Below are 23,525 nucleotides of genomic sequence, written 5' to 3'. Positions count from 1 at the left end.
TAGATCAGGTACAGCTAGGCTACCTTCATTTGATTTTTTTTTTAATTCCCTTGAAATTCTTGACCTTTTGTTCTTCCATATAAATGTTGTTATTTTTTCTAAGTTATTAAAATAGTTTCTTGGGAGTCTAATTGGGATAGCACTAAATAAATAGACTAGTTTAGGGCGTATTGTCATCTTTATTATATTCACTCAGCCTAACCAAGAGCACTTAATATTTTTCCAATTATTTAAATCTGTCTTTATTTGTGTGGAAAGTGTTTTATAATTTTGCTCATATAATTCCTGACTTTCCTTTGGTAGATGGATTCCCAAATATTTTATGCTATTGACAGTTATTTTCAATGGAATTTCTCTTTGTATCTCTTGCTGTTGGATTTTGTTGGTGATGTATAAAAATGCTGAGGATTTATGGGGATTTATTTTGTATCCTGCAACTTTGCTAAAGTTGTGAATTATTTCTAATAGCTTTTTAGTAGAATCTTTGGGGTTCTCTAAGTATACCATCGTATCATCTGCAAAGAGTGATAATTTGGTTTCCTCATTACCTACTCTAATTCCTTTAATCTCTTTTTCAACTTTTATTGCCAAGGCTAGAGTTTCTAATACAATATTGAATAATAATGGTGATAGTGGGCAACCTTGTTTCACTCCTGATCTTATTGGGAATGGTTCCAGTTTTTCCCCATTGCATATGATGCTTACTGACAGTTTTAAATATATGCTCCTGACTATTTTAAGGAAAAGTCCACTTATTCCTATCCTCTCAAGTGTTTTTATTAAGAATGGATGTTGGATTTTATCAAATGCTTTTTCTGCATCTATGAGATGATCATATGGTTTTTGTTAATTTGGTTATTGATATAATCAGTTATGCTAATAGTTTTCCTAATATTAAACCAGCCCTGCATTCCTGGTATAAATCCTTCTTGGTCATAGTGTATTATGCTGGGGATGATTTTCTGTAATCTTTTTGCTAATATTTTATTTAAGATTTTAGCATCAATATTCATTAGAGAGATTGGTCTATAATTTTCTTTCTCTGTTTTCAACCTGTCTGGTTTAGGTATCAGTACCATGTCTGTGTCATAAAAGGAATTTGGTAGGACTCCTTCAATCCCTATTTTTTCAAATAGTTTATATAGCATTGGAATTAATTATTCTTTAAATGTTTGATAGAATTCACATGTAAATCCATCTGGTCCTGGGGATTTTTTCTTAGGGAGTTGATTAATAGCTTGTTCTATTTCTTTTTCTAAGATGGGGCTGTTTAACCAATTTACTTCTTGCTCTGTTAATCTGGGCAAGCTATATTTTTGAAGGTATTCTTCCATTTCATTTAAGTTATCGAATTTATTGGCATAATCAACTTTAACTTTCAAAGTCCTCCATAGACATTCCATTCTGCTTTTCCAGCCTGATTTCATACTAGGGTCATAGATTTAGAACTAGAAGATAAATTTACAGATAAGAAAAATAATTAAGGAAAGCAATTAAGACCTTGAGAAGTTAAATGGATTATCCAATCACATAGTAAGTAATAGAGTTGGGACCCAAAAACTTCAAAACTAATGCTCATTCTGCTGTTTCAGCCTTCTCAATATTCATCTTTATCTGCTCTAAATTCTATTTAAATTGTTTTGCTCACAATTCTGAGAGCTATATGGGCTGTGTCCTTTCTTTCCACCATTCATTCCCAAAATATACCCCTCCCTCCCAATTTCTTGGTCACTTTTACTTAAGTTCTTTTAAAGATCAAATTATAATTTTCTTTTTTTTTAATGTAAACATATTTATATAATTATCTTGCTGCACAAGAAAAATCAGAACAAAAAGGAAAGAAAATGAATAAGAAAACAAAATGTAAGTGAACAACAAAAAGAGTGAGAATGTTATTTTGTGGTCCATAATCAGCTCCCACAGTTTTCTCTCTGGGTGTAGATGATTCTCTTCATCACAAGATCATTGGAATTGGCCTCTATCATCTCATCGTTGGAAAGAGTCACATCCATCAGAATTTATCTTCTTATAATATTGTTGTTGCTGGGTACAATGATCTCCTAGTTCTGCTCATTTCATTTAGTATCAGTTCATGTAAGTCTTTCCAAGCCTCTTTAAAATCATCCTCCTGATCATTTCTTATAGAACTGTAATATTCCATGACATTCATATATCATAACTTTATAATTTTCTTCAATTAGCAAATTTTCTCTTTTTTTCCCCTTATCTATTCAAAAGAAAGATAAAATCTTTGTAACAAACATTCAGTCAAGTAAAACCAAATTCCCATGTTCACCAAGTCTAGATATATAGATTTCATTTGGCATCTTAAGTCTTTGTACAAGTTTTCTGTATATTTCTTGGAGACCACTGTCATTTTTTAGCTTGTCTAAGAGCATTTCTTTTTTTTAAATTGTTTTCTTTAATAGCATACATACATACAAAAACAGTTTTCAACACAACCTTTGAAACCTTCTGTTCCAATTTTTTTTCCCTCTCTCCTTCCATCCTCCCTCTCCCAGACAGTAAGCAATCCAATATAAGTTAAATATCTGCAATCTAAGAACAATTCTGATCACACTTAAACTCTGGTTCATTTTGGAGATAGCCAGACATAGTCTTGGAACAAGTGAAGAGGGGGCAGAATAGATGTCAAGAACCATGTAGCTCTGGGGAGAGTGGAGAATCACTTATCAGATAAGATAATCAGCAGCTAGGTGGCCTAATGGATAAAGTGCTGAGACGGAAGTCAGGAAGAACAGAGTCCAAGGTCAGCCTTAGACAATTGTGTAACACTGGACAAGTCATTTAAATCCTCTGTCTTAATTCCCTCAATTGTAAAATAAGGAAAATAATAGCACCTCCTTTCTACGGTTATTATTATGAAGATTAAATGAGATATTTGTAAAGTACTTAGCACAGTGGCTAACATATAGTAGGCACTTAACAAATGCTTATTTCCTTCCTACTTACTCTAGATTCTAGAGTCCATACTAATATAAAAGACCCAGTCATGCAAAAAAAGATTTATTGGGCACTTGCCATGTGCAAGGCACAGACCTAGAGAGAGTAAAGTAGAGTCCTAATATATGGAAAACACCTACAAACCACATCTTGGGCTAGGTTTTACAAATAGCATGATCCCAGAATTTTAACTGAAAAAACTGAAGGTATGAACAATTTAAAAACTTCCTGATAGTTCAAGAATTAGTTCAAGTTAAAGTAGGATTTGAACTCGATCTCTCATCTCTCCTAACTTTCAGTCCAGCATTCTTATCACTATTGATGCGATATGAATGCTCTAAATTCCTGTAGTCAAGAAGTTAGTGGCAATAAGAGAGTTGTTAAATATCCCCTTTAAATCAGCTGCAGGTTTAGAGTGAAAGAATTCACTCATTCCCAAATTATTATGTTATGCCAAAGTTCCCTTTTTAATGTCATGACTCAGTTTCTCCAATTGTCCTATTTAGTTATTCTGCCTCAGGTTATAACCTTTCCCTCTTAATGTTTGATGAGATAAAGGTTTTATATCTTTAAGTTATAGACATTCCTTCTTAATGTTTGACAAGATAAAGGTTTAACCATTTTAGATGTCATTAGACTATCAGTAACCTTTCTCTATTAGGTTATCCCCACCTAGGTACCTCCATTATGTCATTGTTCTTGTTATCCTATAAAAAAGCTTGCTTCCCATTAATTGGGGCTGGACTGAGATGATAGTCTCAGTCTAGCCCTGGGATCAAACATGGATCCATTGGTCTCAGTATTTCTCTCCATTTAATAAACTATTGATTTGGTCTCTAATCTCTGTCTTGCTCAGTTTCTTTGGCATTACAATTAATTACAAAATGAAAATTTATTGTTGGATAGAAACCAGTTTGCTAAGAGATTGACTTCTATAGTAGCAAAGATCTATTGGAAAAAAGAATTTTGGTGCTGTGAGTGCTTTCTCAGAGGGCAGGGTCCTAGCAAAGTGCATGGGCCATCTGCAAAGACCTTAGTTGAGGGAAGCTGTTATGTTGGGTATCTTGATGGGGGCTGGGACAGCCCACGCTGATCAGAACAGGATTCTTGGTGGGGGTTGAGACAGCCTGAGCTGATCAGATCAGGATTCCTCAATTGAATGAGAATTTAGAATTTCTTTTTTTTTTTTTTTTAATTTAATAGCCTTTTATTTACAGGATATATGCATGGGTAACTTTACAGCATTAACAATTGCCAAACCTCTTGTTCCAATTTTTCACCTCTTACCCCCCCACCCCCTCCCCTAGATGGCAGGATGACCAGTAGATGTTAAATATATTAAAATATAAATTAGATACACAATAAGTATACATGACCAAAACGTTATTTTGCTGTACAAAAAGAATCAGACTCCGAAATATTGTACAATTAGCTTGTGAAGGAAATCAAAAATGCAAGTGTGCATAAATATAGGGATTGGGAATTCAATGTAATGGTTTTTAGTCATCTCCCAGAGTTCTTTTTCTGGGCATAGCTGGTTCAGTTCATTACTGCTCCATTGGAAATGATTTGGTTGATCTCGTTGCTGAGGATGGCCTGGTCCATCAGAACTGGTCATCATATACTATTGTTGTTGAAGTATATAATGATCTCCTGGTCCTGCTCATTTCACTCAGCATCAGTTCGTGTAAGTCTCTCCAGGCCTTTCTGAAATTATCCTGTTGGTCATTTCTTACAGAACAGTAATGAGAATTTAGAATTTCTATGGGAGTTGATTTGCCCCTGAATCCCTGTTCCTCTTATCCTGAAAGGGCTCTGTCTTGATTCCTTGGAGCCTGGGAGATCCTGATCTCTGAGATCAGAAAAGGGGATACAATCTCAGAGTGATAATCTTGAAGGGAACAACTCCCCTCCCACTATGACCCACTGGTTTTCCTTATTTAACTCTAACTATTCCTTTTCTGTCTCCTTTGCTAGTTCTTTATCTTTCCCCCACTGTCTTAAGGTGACTGTTCTCTAAGGTTCAATGTTTGGCCCTCATTGCTTCTCTGTACTCCACCCATGAAGAATTCCTCTTAGTATTATGGGGATAGTATTCATTTAGTATTTAGTACTGAAGATGGCACAATGGAAAGAGTGCCAAGCCTGGAGTCAGGGAAACGAATTTAAATCTTCTCTCAGATACTTACTAGCTGTATGACCCTGAGCAAGTCTCTTAATCTTGCTTGCCTCAGTTTCCTTATCTGGAGAAGGAAATGGCAATAAAGGGAAACCATTCTATTCATCATTTCTTATAGCTCAATAGTATTCTATCACCTTCATATATCATAACTTGATTAGCTATTCCCCAAATGGTGGGCACCTTCCCAGGTTTCTCTGTCACCTTGAAAAGAACTACTAAAAATATTTTTGCATATACAGGTTTCATTTCTAATTAAGGGAATCCAAATGACTTCACAGAGGAGGACAATATTTGAGCTAGGCCTAGAGGCAGTATAGGGTAATTGAAGAGGGGACCTTGAAACTCTGAAAATCCTTAAAGGAGAAACTCTTCTTCAACTCTGCCTCAGTGATGGACCCCGCCCCAAGAACAAACAGTTTCATCTTTGTTATCTGGGTGGGGTTGGCTCAATCCTGAAAATCTTTGAATTCAATTCAAATTCTAGCCCTAGCTGAAATCCAGTGAGGAGGCAACTTGGGACTCCATCTACAGGGCCCCTTTAGCTAAATATCTCATTATAAAAAGAGCCAAACTAAAATCCTCTCTTTGCAGAGGTTCCAAACATGCCAGCCCTATGCTTGGCACGTCAAGGGCCTCTGCCCACTGGAATATTGTTTCCAGTGCCATCTTCTCTTTACCCTCATCTATTTCCTTAACCAGACTTTAACCTTATTTCCAATCCCCAAAATAAACCTCTTTTATCAATCTAGATTTTTGGGTCTGTAAATTCCTTTATAGGGAGCCTCTGCGTCACCAGAAGGGAGTTCCCCAAAACTCCCTACCCTTGCACCAAATCCAAAGGGGTTGCAGGGAAGCTCCATTTGACTCCCTGAACCCTGAACCTGCCACTAGACTTTATTTAACTCCCAATTTAGAGGGCCATAGAGTATTTGAGGACTGAACTTGTAAAATAAATCTGGAAAGATAGGCTATAGCCTACTTAATGGAGGGTCTCGAATGTCAAGCTCACTGCTGATTACATCAGTATTATGGACCAGGTTTCAGCACACTGAAAACTCTTTGGCTTGACAATATACATGAAAACATTCTGTACCCTTTCTACTCCATTAAACTCAGGATCTATTTTAAGTTTATGAATCACAAGAGCAAAAGGTCTACTGTGTTTGATTCATTGCCAAATTAGTAACCTTAGCACACAGAAAAATATGGTGATGTCTCAAAGAATTTATAGGACATGAGATAAAAGCAAGAGTAGGCTCAACCCTTAGCAGGATAAGAGTTTAAGTCAAAGAATATGTGTTTCTGACAAAGGTCTTTGATACAAAGAGTTTTTTTCTTCCCATTAGTTGCTTCATTTTTTACCCCAGATGCATTAATTTCATTTGTGTAGCAAATTTTCAGTTTTATATAATCAATGTTATTTGTCCACTCTTTTATAATTACTTGTATCCTTGTTTGGTTAAGAATACATATACTCGGGGCAGCTAGGTGATGCAGTGGATAGAACACCAGTTCTGAAGTCAGGAGAACCTGAATTCAAATTTGATCTCAGACACTTAACACTCCTAACTGTGTGACCTTGGACAAGTCACTTAACCCCAATTGCCTCAAAAAAAAAAAAAGAATACATATACTCATAGCTATGAAAAGTATATTATCTGCCTTTCTTCAAATTATAATAGTGTGATCTTAACATTAAAGTTACATGTCCATCTTGAATTTATTGTAGAATATGGTACAAGATATTCATCTAAACCTTCTACCAGACTGCTTTTCAGTTTTATCAATGATTTTTCTTAAACAAAGAGTTCTTTCCTAAATAAATAAATACAACAAAATTCTAAGAGTTGTAATGTATACTTAAAGAATAAAAGATAAATGCTAGAAACTAAACCTGTGATATCAGTAATATAATGAATTCCCATGTGAAAAAATTCCCTCTACCAGCACTGGTTGGTGCCTCCTCTACAACTTATAGAAAGTGGCTTAGAGCATTGCAGCCAATAGATAGCAGAGGTAGACCCAATCTTCCTAACTTTAAGTCTAGCTTTCTACTCACTATATAATATTGGCTCTCCATATAGAGAAGAAAGAAAGAAAGAAAGAAAGAAAGAAAGAAAGAAAGAAAGAAAGAAAGAAAGAAAGAAAGAAAGAAAGAAAGAAAGAAAGAAAGAAAGAAATCTGGGAAATGCATGCAATAATAATTTTAAGCTAGTGTTTTACATACATACATATATAAAAAGATATATAGATATAGATATCCAGAGTTGGAAAGGACTTCAATAGCTACCTAGTATAGTCTATAACCAAAAAAAAAAAATAATGTCTTCCACAATAGCATGGCAAAATGGACTTAGAGGATTGGACCTGGAGTAAAGAAGACTTGCATTGAAGATTGAATTGGTAAGCTAAATATAAGAATAACATCATTCCTGCCTGTACAGAAATCTTGACAAAATCAGACCTCAGTAACATTAAGGATTTCTCAACACAATAGCTCATCCCTGGAACTAGTGGCAGTGACTTCAGTTCCTCTTATTTCTTGTCATCTTTCCATCAAAGGCTAGTCTAGGTATAATTGTGAAGTCATCCTAGTTATCCTTCAACCTGATGGACTGCTTTGGGTCTCTGGAATAAGTATCTATTCCAAGAGCCTCAGCATCCAAGATTTGTCACTACCTGTTTAAACATTCGACAATTCAACAAGCATATATTGTTACTTATTATGCTCCAGGCATCTCATATAGTGCTAAGGATAAAAAGACTAAAACAAAAGTCTTTGCCTTTAATAACTTTACATTCTGTTGATAGGCAGCAAACTATGGATACACAGATAGGTAATGGAGGCAAGGGCACAGCTAACTAAAGGGGTCAAATTAAGTATTGTATTGATAACATTTGAACTGAGCCTTCAAAGGGAGCTAAGATTTCTAAGAGGTGGAAGGGAGGAGAAAGAACATTCCAGGCTTAAAGGACAATCTGGGCAAAAGCACAAAAGGAGAGAAATTTTGGCGTTTATAAATATAGATGTGTGTGTATATACAGATATATATATATATAATTTGTAATATGTTAAATAATTATTTATAATATATAATAACATATATTAATGAGGAACAACAATAGTCCAATGTGATGAGAACACAATATATAAAGGCATGTAATCACCATATATTCATGATTCTCTTATACCAACATTCCCTTATGTCCCAAATTATCTCCCCTCCAATATTTCCATTACTATTAATAACATGATCATTGTTTGAATCTCATAAGGCTTTCCACATAACAGGTGTCTTTTATATATTCTTCCCACAAAACTAATCAATCACCAAGTTCTGCTAATTTTTCTGTTACTCTCATTTATCCTCTGCCTGTCTGTTTGCTCAATTGAAAAATAAGGAAAATAATAGTGTCCACCTCATAGGGTTGTTGGTGGGATATTTGCACAGTACTTAGCATGATATCTGCCATACAGTGCTTAATAACAAGATTAAATGAATGAAACAATGTATGGAACAATAACATTGTAAAGATAAATAATTGAAAACTGTAAGGATTGCAAACAATATAATGAGTATCTATAATTCCAGAGATCCAACAATATAACAAGTATCCATTTCCTCACAGAAAAGTATCACATTCAGAGTGCAAAATGAAATTTTTCTTTTAAATAATGGACCATGAGGGAATTTGTTTTGCTTGAACATACATGTTTATTGCAATGAATTTTTTTTTTTCGCTCCCTTTGGTCCTTGGGGTGAGAGGTGAAAAGGAGAAAAAAAAATATTTTTGTTCATTGAAAAAAAAAGTAGTACCATTCAAAACCCTTTCAACAGCTTTTTAGTGTTATTTTTCTCACTTATTTTCAGGAAGTAAGTCTTGTAAATTTAGGCTTATCTGTTGTGTTAAATCAAAAAATATCAATAAAATTAGTTATTTATAGATGATTTAAAAATAGTGGTTCTTAAAAAAATTTAAACAATTAAAAAATATAGTGATTCTTCATGTCCTCATTTTCCACCACTCCACCATTGTCACTGAAGAAATAGAGAACTACATGCAACTGAGGATCATTTTAAACATTTTCTTTGTTTCTTTTTCAAAAAAAATTCATCCCCTAGGACCACCTTACATATTCCTTAGATTTAGCTGCATTGGCTCCATAGTGCAGACACCCACTGTTGCCCATGCTATCCTCATTATGGAAAAAAACCTGTCAGAATTGCCCTCACAGGCATAGTCCTTGACAAGTCATTTCTATGCTTTAATAAGGCATCAGAGTAGAATTTTGTAATGTCAATATAGATATTGCTGTTCTTATTGGGAAATGTAGTTTGGTAAGTATCCCTGGAGGGGCTACAACCATAATTGTTTTTGACCAAGAAAAGAAATTTCATATCACCAGAGTCCTTGGCAATGTCAAATGAGTCAATTTCAAAAATTGATGTTATCAATGACCATTGATCAATGATCAGTAATGTTAGATATGACTTTAAAGAAGAAACATGACATTTGCTTTGCCAATACTCTCTAAGTAACATATGATCTTTCCATATGATTTGCAGTTAAAACCTTTTGTGTATGTTGCCTCCCCCATCAGAATGTGAGAGCTTTGAAAAGCATGATCTTCCTTTCTTATTTATCAAAACTTAGCCAATGCTTTGTATATAAGAATTTAATAAATGCTTCGTTCTTTCACTCATTCATTCATACTCCAAGGTCTTGCAGCCTACTACTTTTCCAGTGCAGCAGACCAGATGATAGTTCTCCTTTGATTCAGACACCAAGAAAACTTTGAGAGAAATGATTATTAACAAAGATTTGAGAGGATCCAGAGTTTTCTTTTTCTAAAGTTCTCAGTTCAGAAGTTCAGTTTCTGAAGAACATTGCTGATAATGAGATTGGATTAACTTTCTTAACAATCTTTTTTAGATTCCACTTAGATAGAGAAGACTATTAGTCTCTATACAAGGTTGGTTAGGGATAAATTCTTTGATTAGATTGCCGTAGGGTGGAGGTAAGTTTAGAAATAAATGATATAATTAATGGTCATTAGAATAGGTAATAACTACTATGATTCAATCAGAGAACCCACTATATAGCAGATCTAATGACTCAATAGCTTCCCAACTTGGGAATGAAAGTCATTTAGATCAAAGCTTCTTAAACTGTGGGTTAACTGAATGTAGGGGGTCATAAAATTATGGGTTTTTTTCAGTGAATGTTCGACTTGTATACCTATTTTATATACCTATGTGGGTCATGTAAAAATTTCCCATGTAAAAAGAGATCACAAGTGAAAAAAATTAAGAAGTCCTGATTTTTATCATAGTAATGCTCTATCACTTTATCACTATCACTTTAATGTACAAGCAAAATCATTGCTTATCTAGAGACTCTCCTGTGAGTTAAGGATCATGCTCCTTTCATTGTATCTGGACCCCAAGAATGGCTTCCAATCCCAGCCAAAAGATATTCAACACATAATAGACTTGTTTGGAATATAAATTTATTCAGTACTAAGAAAGGAGTTTTTGACTCACTCCACAAAGGAGATTGGGACTGTGGAAATAGAGGATGAATGGAAAGATAGAGAAGGGAACTATCTGTGAATCCTTGGAGACAGAGCAGGTAGCTTTCTCCATTAGCAAGCAAAATATCCTCCCCTACAAATTATTCTGCAACACAAAAAGAATAAAGGGAATTATGTTATACATGTACAAACAACTTGAGACCGAGGTTAATAAGTCAAGATAAAAGTATTCATACATACACATACATATATTATATATATACACATATATATGTTTGTAAATACCACTGAGAAAACTTAATAAAACTATAATGCTATTAAATTGGCATTACTGATTTCTGATTACAGTTTGGTAATAATCTCCTTTCTAGTAAACATTGAAGACTTGAATTAGAACTAATTATTCTGTCTTACCCTACCCATTTTATTGGAACTTTTAAGTAACTTTTTAATCACTTAATTTGAATATAACAAAAAGATATTAAAGTCAGTCTGAAATTAAAAAAAAAAAAAAACTAATTATTCTCCCCTGGAAACAGCTTTCAAATTCTTCCTCCTACTCAACTTATATAAGGAGAAATAAGAATAAATCCATTAAAATGGGCTTAGATGCTCAAATACCCTAGGCTTTCCTATAACAGTTGCTTAAAATAATTTATTCTGGTGTTTTTTATATGGAAATTTTCTGACTGCCTGTTTCTTGATGTTCACAATTAAATTGACTGAGCCTTTTTATGGCTTACTAGAAGGTAGAGGTGATGATAGCAAATAGTACCCACTTTCTGAGGGCAAATTTGTTTTGAAGGCAAATAAAAACTGATTTGGGCTATTTTGAAATCTTAAATAAAGAGATCCCCATTGTGGATCACTACTGAAAAATAGAATTGAGAGCAAATTCCAGACATAAAGTCCTACCTCCAGAATAATACAAATATCTAATATGCTTTCTAGGAGGAGAGTCTGAAAAAACAACTCTCCTATGCTACCATTTCCTAGAGCCCAGCTTCTTAAACTAGTCATGACCTAATATGAGGCTTGTAATTGAATGTGAGGGTTATGAAGTTACGATTTTTTATCATCAAATGTTTAATTTGTATACCTATTTTACATTCCTATATGCCTGGGGTGATGTAAAAATTTCTCAGGTGAAAAAGGGTTGCAAGTGGAAAAAGCTCTATTCTAAAGCATCTTCTCACTGCTCTTAGTGGACCCAGGAGATTAGAAGAATATGGGAATATACCTCCTGGAAAGTGCTTATAATAAAGGGAAAATCAAGTGAGATGGGTTATCCATGAGCAAAAGGTAACAGATGAGAAAAAGGTTTCATACTTCCATATACATCCCAACTTTCCATTTCTTCCATATCCACCTGTTCCACTTTATCAAAATCCATATTTGTTGGCCATAAATTCCATTAAAGAGCAAAATATGCCCTCAGACATCTTTCAAAGTTATTCTCAGAATACATCAATATTTTCAGGGTTAAAACATTTTCTCCTTATGATTTGCTCCTTGTCATATATAGGGGCAAATGAAAAAAAAAGGAAAAAAAACAAAACTTTGTCCATCAAATGCCAAGCAATTATGTTGTGTCACCGGGGCCAGCATCCTGGACTACAAAAGTCGTGTCTCTCCAGCTTTTCATATCAATGAATAATAGAGGTGAAAAGGGAATCACCTTCTTAATCATCTTCACACATGTTTCTAAGAAATGAAAGAAAAATTAGTGAGAGATAGAGAGAAGAAAGGGGTTCCAGGATCTAGAAAGACTCCAGCATTTTTCCTCCCAAAAAAGGTAAAAGTGTTTTTACCATCATAGATCAACTTGAATACAGTATCCCTGGAAATCCCAATCATTTCACTGATTTCTCTTAATCTCTTCAAACCTTTGTCAGTGTTCTGCAGGGTTCGACCTATGAGCAAAATAAATAACATAGAATTGGGGAATCATGTAAGGATTGAAAAGAACAGGGCAGGGGAAAATGTCTTATAGGAGAAGAAAAGAAGGAATATAATGCTAAAGAGCTAATGTTCCCAATAGTAGGATGGTAAATTAAAATATCCTAGAAACTGAGCTAATTTTGGAACAAGGAATGGCAGTCATTTTTCTCCATTAGAAACTATATCACTCTGGCTTGTACAGATAGGGCCTTTCTGGAGTACAGAAAAAGGAAGGTTAAGTGTTTGGAAAAGAGTAAATATAAAACCCAGGTGTGTGGAATTAGGAACTGGTCTTACAATTGAAGAAATCTATTTGTGCTACATTTCTCTCCTCCCCAATCCCATGGTAATCTATATTTGAGACTGAGTGGCGGCTCGGTCTCATGACAGCCAGACTGATCATTCTGCTTTTCCATGATGTCCTACATCCACTGTGCTTCTTTAAGGACACAATTCCCTCTGACTTCAGATTTGTAGTCTCAGCACGTACTAAAAAGCTTCAAGACGTTAAGTCTCATCCCTTTCTTTAGGATGGAAATATTCACTATGGCATAGTTCTTATAGTCCGTCTCTATCACATATACTTTCCTAGACCCTATAAAAGAAAACAAAAGAGTTAATAATTTTTAATATTTGAAATAACTAAGCTGAAAATAAAGCAAAACAACACAATTTGTGGTAAGGGAAGAAATTCATCAAATTGACAATTTGTGATTCCACAATTAGTGGTAAAGATGAAAACATTGAATGATTTTGACAAGATTCTATGAAATGAGGCATATTAATTCACTGCTGGTAAAACTATAAATTGGTTTGTATCTTTTAGAAAGCAATAAAGGACTATATAACAAAACAATATACAATAAAAAGTTACAAAAATGTTTAAATCCTCGGACCCAGTGAAACTTACCTCAGTTTTATTCCCTAAATAAGAAGCTAACTGACAAAAACAAAAGGTTTATGTATACAAAAATATTCAAAGATGCATTGTTTATAATAGAAAAAAAAGCTGGAAATAAGTAATGTGTTAAATAATTAAGGAATGGCTAAATAAATTGTGGATATGAATATAAGGGAATATTATTATTCTGTATAGAGAGATATATGAAAAATTCAAAAATACAAGGAAGACCTAAAGCAATACAATGATAGAAACAGAGCCAGAAGAATCTAGACTTTCTGGTTATAATTCTATAAATAAAGACCATCTTAAAACGTATCAAACCCAGATTGAATATGAGCAGCGTTAGCATTTCCTTGCTAAAATGAAAACACAGCTTTCTTTTCCATTTAATAAACAGTTGATAATAAAAATATATGGTTGCTTGTGCAATTATTTTCAACCACTCTTTTGTGTTGTTTGGTTTAATTACTTTCCAACAATCATCTTTTGTTTCTAATTTGGGTTTTGTTTTTCTCTTTTCTCAAAATAAAATTCATCAATAAAAAAAAAGATAAAATGCTATCCTCTTACTTTTCCTGTATCTTTAAAGAAACTGAACTCATTATAAAGGATAAGGATCTCTCACTTCAAATAACCAAATTTGGGATTCTACCAGTCAGTTCCTACCCTATGGCTGCTGTAGCTATTTGCCAAGCATGTATATAAAATCTTCTCTGTCCCCACCTAGAAGCCTTAGAGAAATAAGCAAATTCTAAAGTGTACAAAGTTGTTGGTAAGGTTATGTGAAATGACATGTACATGGAGTAGCAACACTGAAAAATGAAGTGATGCAGGAGCAGTAATATTATAACAATAATCTACTGAGAAAGAGTCAGCTACAATGATCAATACAATGATCCAAGACAATTCCAATGCTATTGATGAAAAATGCTATTCACCTCCAGAGAAAGAACTGATTAACTGAGTACAGATTGAAGTATACTTTTTTCACTTTATGTTTCTTGCTTTTTATTGCTTTTGGGGGGCGAGAAGGGGGTTGTTAATTTGGAGGGGCTAATATGGAAATGAGTGGATAGGGAAGACGTAGATAAAATGCCAGACCTGAAGTCAGGAAGATTCATCTTCCTATGTTCAAATTCCACATCAGACTATTCACTGTGTGACCTTATTTGCCTCAGTTACTTCACCTAAAATTATCTGGAGAAGGAAATGGCAAACTACTCCAATATCTTTGCCAAGTAAATCCTAAATGAGGTCATGAAGAGTTGCACACTTATGAAAAACAATTAAACACGTATAATTGACAGTGTATGCTTGCCTTCTCAATGTGTGGAGGAGAGGCAGGAGAAAGTGAAAGAAAATGAAACTTTAAAACTTTAAAATAAGGATTTAAATGAATGTAATAAAGAAAGAAATAAAGACAAGAGGGGAAAAAAATAAATGATGTCCCATAGAGTGAGATGCAACCTAGTGCTGGTACTGAGTTGGGAGAGCAAGATTCACAAGGTTACTTCTAGCAAAGTTCCTTTAGGGTGGGCTGAGTTGTTGGAAAGGCAGGGGGCAGGATTCTTAAGTTTTTAAGACAGGAATCTTTTCCCAAACTATAGGGCAGTGCCATATTTCAAAATAGTAAGGAAGGAACTTCAATTTTCATCTACCTTCTCCTTCCCCCAATGCTCCCCACTGCATTCCTTGGCAGTTAATTAAATTTCTACCCACATGGGGGTTCCTCTTTAATGATTTCCCTCTAATTTTATTCAGATTCTTTCCTTCTTTGTACAGATCTTATTGCAAGTGGGCTTATTAATCTCTCAATCAAATGGACTGTAACCACCAAACCTAAGAATGTAATCAGAGTGCCATTATTTGACTCAAAGGGGAGAGCATAGCTTTTTGAGTCTGATGTTGGGAGGCCTAATCAAAACTTAACCTGGTAGAAAGGGAGGGCTAAAAAAACATGCATAAGTTTATGGGAAAAACTAGTGGTCATATGTTTCAATAATCCAGGATCTTAGAGGTATTTTATTTGGGATTTTTGAGAGGAAGAAAGGAAGAGACAAAAGAGATAATGTTTTAAGAGTATAAAGGTAATATGATATAATAGAAAGAGAACTGACTTTGTAGTCAGAAGAGGTGAGTTCAAATCCTACCTCTGAGTTTTACTACTTGTGAGTTATCCTACTGCTAGTAAATCACTTTCCTTCTCTGGGGCTCAGTTTCTCCATATGCAAAAAAGGGAGTGGCGGGTTGACTACATAGCTTCTAAGACACCTTCCAGCTCTAGAATTACAATCTTAATGAAATGTGACAAGATCAGGTAGTCAAATTGATGTCCTCAGAGGAAATGATGAAGTGGAATTAGGGGTGATCCCACAAAATAAAATGGGGCTTTTGGAGCTAAGAAATGAAAGGATCAGGGCCCTAGCTGTGGATTCCAATGCAATATTAGGATAAAGATAAACCAAACCATGTTGCTGAGACTAAGCCAGTTCCCAAAATTACTGATAATACTTACTTGGAAATGCAAACTTCCCTGGCATGTCTACTTGATTGCCCAAAATATTTTCTATAACACATTCATGAAATCTAGAGGGACAAGAAATACTGTCAGACCAATTCTCCTCCCAGAACATCTCCTAAAAGAATTTTCTCCCAATACTGTCCCCTATGAGCTTTTCATACCCGCATTCCCAAGACCTCTTCACTGAAGATCCAGGGCAAGGATATCTCTACTTTTGCTTGGGCAAAAACCTCCAGATAAAAAAATCCTGCCAGGGAGCCTCACAGGGCTGGGCAAGTTGCCTATGCTGAAAGTGACCACAACCCAATCTAAGGAGAATGAGGGACTGCTTGTCCTACAAGGAATACTGTAGCTTGGAGGGGCCTTAGATCTCACTTCTCTTTGTCAAATTCCAGAGGTAAGTAAGTTCACTGTTCAAGTGAAGTCTTTAAGATAGCAGAGGAAGAAAAAGAAAGTCAACTCAAGAAGAAGTTATAGGAAAGTGTCCCCCATTTTTGTACTTAAATGGGTCAATCAGGATCCTTAACAGGGAACACTGGGCTGTTAGAGATCCTTATACACTTGATTCTCCACTTTTTTTTCTTTTTCTTTCTTTCTTTCTTTTCTTTTTGCTGAGGCAATTGGGGTTAAGTGACTTGCCCAGGGTCACACAACCAGGAAGTGTTAAGTGTCTGAGGCCAAATTTGAATTCAGATCCTCCTGACTTCAGGACTGGTGCTCTATCCACTATACCAACTAGCTGCCCCCATACTTGATTTCTTAATCCATTAATTTTTCTTGCATGATGTCATAGACTTATTTTCTCTTCACTGCTTGTAGTTGTAAACTTTTCATTAAAATAATTACCCTGCTATCCAAAAAGAATTTATAGAACAACTCAAAAAAGAAAACTGATAAAGAGGTGGGGAAAGACTGAGGGGAGAAAAGAAGGGAAGGATCCATGGAGTAGGGGGGAAGGTTAAATAACAGCAAGGCAAGTTAATGGGAAGAAGAAGTAGAAGTAAAGTAGAAGAGTTAACAAGGATAGGAAATAAAAGATATTCATAAACACAAAACAATGATCAGGAATAGAATTTATTTTTTAAAAAGTAGTAATACTCATTGATCTCAGACAAAGTCAAACTTTCAATCAAGAGAGAAATCTAAAGGTAGCTAGCTAACAGTCGATAGAGCACTAGCTCTGGAGTAGGAAGGACTCAACTTCAAATCTGGCTTCAGACATTTAACACTTACCAACTGTGGGACCCTGGGCAAGTCACTTAACCCTGACTTCCTTGCAAAAAAGAAAAAAAGAGAGAGAAAATTTGCATTATATGTCAGCCATATTAATACTGCTTTAGGTCTATGTATACATGCATATGTACATAAATGCATATATACACACATCCATATATATGCATATATGTATATGTGCATGTATGTATGTATAGGTAGGTATATGTGTGTATATGTATATGTATACATAAATATATCTGTGCTTAACTATAATCTGCTTGGAGAAGACAGAGGGGAAGAAAGGGGGAAAAAATAAAGGGAAAAAAGCATAGAAGAAAACAAAAGAAAATCTACAAGGATGCAAAGAAAAGATGGATAGTCATAAATGTCTTCTATTAATATGTAAGCTTTCTTGAAATGAAAATGTATTGTTATATATTTTGAATCCTCCCTGATATCCTGCTGGGCACATGACAATGCTTTGTTTTGTTTTCCGTTTTCTGCCTTTCTTTTTTTACATTGTTTTTTTTTTTTTCTTATTTTGCATTTAAGTTTTAAATAAATAAATACTTAAAAAAAAAAAAAAAAACTAGCCTGAGAGAGCATTGCTATGTTAAACTAATTATCAAATTGGGACTCCATTGTCAACACTTACTTGTCAAAAGTAGTTGTCACTCTTATATTATTTTCCACTGGTGTTACAAATGCAGCTCCCAACCTCTTGATACCTTTTTGTTTCAAGAATAGGCTAAAATTGGAAGATGTTCCAACTTCATACCAAAAGCCTGAAAACTGAAGTGAATAGTTCATTTGACTTATATAATAATATAATAGCTACTTATTTTCCTCTGGAAAGTGAATTTAGGGAAAACAACTCTGCATATCAATCTGATGGGTCTTTCTCATTGAGGCAAGAATGACTATGTTCTAGATAAGCAAGAGGGAACTTCTTTCTAAACATGAGGAATATTGGAATCACTGGACCTATTCCTTACAGAATAATAATACTCCCTTATTTTCATAGAACACATCTTATTCAGCCATTCTCTAATTATTGAGAACAGTTTTTTGTAGCTTTTTTTTTTTTTAAATTATAAACAGTACCTTATTCTCATTCTTATACATTTAGAGCTGGAAGTCATCTAGAATAACCCCTTCAATTTATAGGAGGAAACTAAAGTCATAGCAGTTAAATAATCTAGCTAAAATCACTCAGATAAGTTGAAGATCTGGAACTTGAACCCTAATCTCCTGACTCCCAAACCAGTATTCTCTTCCCTTGTACATCAAAGTCTTCCCTTTAAATCCATAAGAGTAATATCTATGCATCCCCATGAAGGATATCCCCAAGGCTGAATGGTTGAGAGATAAATCTGGCCAACCACGGCCTGAATGACTTCTGGGAAAGTTCGATTCTTCCCAGGGTCAGCTAAATGGCACATTGGATAGAATCACTCTTCTCTAAGTCCAGTTTCAGCACTTTACATATACTAGTTGTATAATCTTGGGCAAGTTATTTAGCAGGAAAGAAAGGAAGGAAGGAAGGAAAGAAGGAAGGAAGGAAGGAAGGAAGGAAGGAAGGAAGGAAGGAAGGAAGGAAGGAAGGAAGGAAGGAAGAAAGGAAGAAAGGAAGGAAGGAAGGAAGGAAGGAAGGAAGAGAAAGGAAGGAAGGAAGGAAGGAGGGAAGGAAGGGAGGGAGAAAGGGAAAGAAGGAAAGGAAAGAAGGAAGGAGGGAGGGAGAGAGGGAGGAAGGGAGGAAAGGAAGGAAGGAAGGAAGGAGGAAGAGAGGGAGGGAAGGAAGGAAGGAAGAAAGGAAGGAAGGAAGGAAGGGAGAAAGGAAGGAAGGAAGGAAGGAAGGAAGGAAGGAAGGAAGGGAGAAAGAAAGGAAGGAAGGAAGCAAGGAAGCAAGGAAGCAAGGAAGGGAGGGAGGGAGGAAGTTATACTTCTCTAAATGTGTATGCCCCAAGACAGAGAAGAACAATAGCATGTACCAGGTTCTGAAACCCCCATCCATTCTTCTTTCCAATTCACCATTAGAGCTTTAGAGTTGGTACTATTTTCCTGGAGATATTCTTTATCCCACATATAAAATTCATTTCCAGGTTATAATCATCTTCTTCCTCCCTGGAAGTGGTACCTGAGCAGGACGGATCTCAGAAGCTACAACAGCGCTGTCTGGAATTGAAGGCTGAGTTCCTTCCATACAAGTGAAGAAACTGCCCAGGTAGGGACTGCCCATCTTGGTAAATCTTAATCAAGTGTCTCCCTCTCCCCCACTGACAATAGCTTTGATATTCACTCCCAAACAGAAAAACAAAAATTACCTTTTTTAAATCAAATTTATCCTTGGAGAAAATCTTTTGTGCCCTTAACACGGTGAGCATTCCTAAAAGAATGCTAAGCAGGACAGTCTTCATTCTGTCTGCTATCTGACCCGGAGTGGCCTTAAGAATCAATGATGACTGAAGGAAAGAAGAGTCGCAGGTGCCTACAGTCTCTGGATTTATATTCTTCTGCATGTTGTGCAATAACTGCAAGGAACTCATTAAGCAAATCTTGGTCACAAGATAGAACTTAACTGAATTTTCCTCAAAGGTGGAGTTCAATCAGATGTAAACTCACACCTACCATTTACATGCTGGAGCTCTGGGTTGAAAACAGCAATCTGCCATGGGGAGATATCCCCTGTCCAGGAAATATAACATAAAAGAGAGTGATATCCTCAAAATCAATCAATCAATCAGTATTTATTAAGGGCCTTCTATATGCCAGTTACTGTGCTGGGATCTGGAAATATAGTAGCTCTTGTCCTCAAAGAGTTTACATTCTATTAGGGGAGACACATAAATCAGCATATACTTAAAAAATAATAATATTGGGGAGGATGTTTTGAGAGAGATATAGTCATACGTATGAGTTCCTTTGCTTTATTCTGTGCTTTTGGACTAGGCAAAATGGACAAAGAAGCATATAAGTGAAGTATTTGGAATAAAAATCAAGCCTGGGTCATTTGTCATCTGGCTGTCCCATTCTAATCACACTTTTTAGGGTTGGGAAACTCATCTGCTAGAGTTATAACTTCAGGCATAGTCCTAGGGGTGCCATCATTTTGTTACCACCTGTCCCCAAAGCCTAAATTGGAACATATAGGGCCCTAAAGACAAGAGTCAAGAGTATGGATCCCTCATATAAAATCCTTGAGACAAAAAAAAAAATGATAATGAGTTTTTCCATGTAATTAGAACTCCCCAGAAAAATGCCCAGGCTAATAACAAAATAGTTCATTCAGACAGCAAATGGATTTCTTTGCCCTTTGCTTCCCTAACACCTCAGACTCATCCTTTCCCCCCATATTTCCTTTCCCCTTTCTTCACTTTCTAAATCTTCTCTTGCTCCTAGAGAAACTACTTTTCTTTTATTCCACAGTGGAAATTCTATTTCTCCTTTAGTTGAGGTGGGAGAGAAAGAAAGGTAAATTCAAGTTGTGAAAGTTTCTACCTTTACATGGGCACCCACATTCCCTCTAAATATTGGAGTTCATTGGGATCTCACCAGTATGGACATTCCTGCCAAGGTTAAAGATTATCATCTGTCCATGTCTGCTCATCTGTGAAACTCATCTCTGTGCCCTGCCATTGTGGCTCATTCCAGAGAGTCCACCCAAATCGCAAGGAGTCTTTCTAACATTCTCCTGAGAATATCAAGAGATATTCTCCTGATGGCTGGCTATCTATCAGCTATCCTCCACCTCAACCACAGAGAAAAGTTCTTTAACCACAGCAGCTCTCCTTCTAAAAGTCAGAAGAGAAAAATAATTGGGGATAAATATATATATATATATTTTGCAGGTTGGGGCAAGGGAATGTTAGGAGTTGAGGAGAGGGAACCATGAGGAAATCCTCCAAAATCATTTCCATATTCAAACATACCTATGATTTCACAGATCTGGGAGCTACTTCTAACCATATAGCTCACATTCTCTTTATATGTGCTCATGATCTTCTCAACCATGTCCTTCCCAAAGTTAAACTGTAGAAGAACATGCTGGAGATCCTATCTCATATTCCCCCAACATCTGGAAAGGTGCTTTTAAGCATTCTTCTGTCATCCCTCTGTCTTGACAGACAACGAATATCGCTTCTCCTTCTGCTATACAATTCCACATTAAAATTATTTATTTCTGATCTTTGGAATGTATCATAATTGTAGCAGCTTGCCACACTCCTATAGGCACTTTCCATTACCCCCTGGGTAATACCCCCCTTTGGTTCTTCAGAGCTAGTGAGGTCTTAAATCTTGCTTTCTGGCAGTGGTGACTCCTTCTAATATTTGGAGGGGGAAAATAACAGACAGGAATCTTTCCAAAGTTCTTTTCAGCTTTCATCTTAATTAAAGGGACAGGAGAGATTATTAAAAAGTGAGATTGAAACAAAAGCAAACAAACCCCAGCATACATTGAGCAGAAAAAAATGGGGTGGGGTGGGGGCAGGGAAAGGTAGAAGAAAGCCTTTTGCCTGTAGCATAGTCAGACAAGACCCCTACACTGCCTTTCAGCTGACTTCTGAGGCTTCCCTATCATTCTTCCAATACAATATACTTCTCAAAGGAAAAATATAACCTTCAAAGTCAGTTAATCAAATAGGATATTTTAGTGAAAAGAGGCAAGGGATCACCAAATCTAGCAGATAGATTTATAAACTATGACATCTACTAAAACTAACCCATACACATTGCTGTTTTCTTCAAAACAGAGAAGAAAAAAAAATCTCTTTTTCAGTAGACAGGCTATATCAATTTTGATCAAGTATCTCCTTTCTCTTGACAAATAAACATATCCAAACACAGAAAGATTCTCTTCACACAGACACATGTGCATGCTCACACACACGTACACAGAGTTAGGTAAATCATGAATCTTATTTCCACACATTTTTCCATTTTTTCTGGACTTTTGTAGATTTGGGGATTACAAAAGAGATAATAAAACAGATGTGGATTGAATCTCAGATTATTTATTTAGCAACCATGATCTCACAGGAGCAAGAGCAAAAAAAAAAAAAAAAAAAAAAAAAAAAATTAAGTTATATCCCTTCATGAGCTTCATGTTCACAGCAGGTACTTGCTCACTGATAGATGATCTCATCTCATTCCATCTGTTTCATTCTCTGTGCACTGTACTCCTGCAAGCATTCAAGCCCCTCCCTTGTGTATTTTCTGATATATATATATATATATATATATATATATATATATATATATCACCCTAATATATCTCTCAATGGCTAAGTCCAAATTCCTTCATCTTGCATATCATCTTCACCATTGTCACCATCAATATTTTCTACAATAAATTTCCAACCTACTTTTCTAGCCTTTTTTCCCATTATTCCCTTTAATTCTATGTTGTTGCTTAACTAGACAACTCACAATGGTCTCACCTTCCTCTATTTCCATCCCTTTGCTCACATCTTGCTTTTGGAATGCCCTCCCAACCATCACTCTCACTATCACCTCCTTCAAGACTGAGCTTAGTCTGTCAAGTGTCAAGTGTCTGAGACCACATTTGAACTCAGGTGCTTCTGACTCCAGAGTTGGTGCTTTATTCACTATGTTATCTCACACAAGGAAGGGCAAGAGATTTATTGTGAAATATCACATGGGATTTTACTGCCCTGACCCAATTTCAATGTAAGTGCTTTCCCTCTGAAGTTACCTCCAATTCCCCCTCCTGCATCCAAGGCCATCTCCAGTCATCCTGATTTATATCTTGTCATTGGATCCATGTGGATCAAAGCATAGTATTTTCACCTTTTTGTTTGTTGTTTGTTTATTTCTCTCTTTCTAATATTTTTTTCTCTTTTGGTTTGATTTTTCTTGCACAACATGACAAATATGGAAATATGTTTTAAAGGATTGCACATATTTAACCTATATCAGATTGCTTGATGTCTTGGGATAGGGGCAATGTAATGGAAGAAGGAAGAAAAATTTGGAACACAAAGTGTTATAAAATAATTGTTGAAAACTATCTTTACATGTATTTAGAAAAATAAAATACTACTGAGGAAAAAAAAATCTGGCTTACAAAGCAATGTGATTTCAAAGATACCTTAGGGTGCCTTTTTTCCCAAAATGTTTTCCACATGGCTTTGCTAAGCATGGTATCTCCTTCACTTTTCCTCTGAAAATCAGTAAGTGTTTCCAGTAACTAAGGTATTCATAAACAAAGTTGAGAGAATTGTCTCCTTAAGGTCACCTGTTC

This window comes from Sarcophilus harrisii, chromosome 2 (assembly GCF_902635505.1).
Source record: "Sarcophilus harrisii chromosome 2, mSarHar1.11, whole genome shotgun sequence".
NCBI lineage: Eukaryota > Metazoa > Chordata > Mammalia > Dasyuromorphia > Dasyuridae > Sarcophilus > Sarcophilus harrisii.
The sequence above is the reverse complement of the archived record's forward strand: the minus strand, read 5'-3'. Positions refer to the sequence as shown.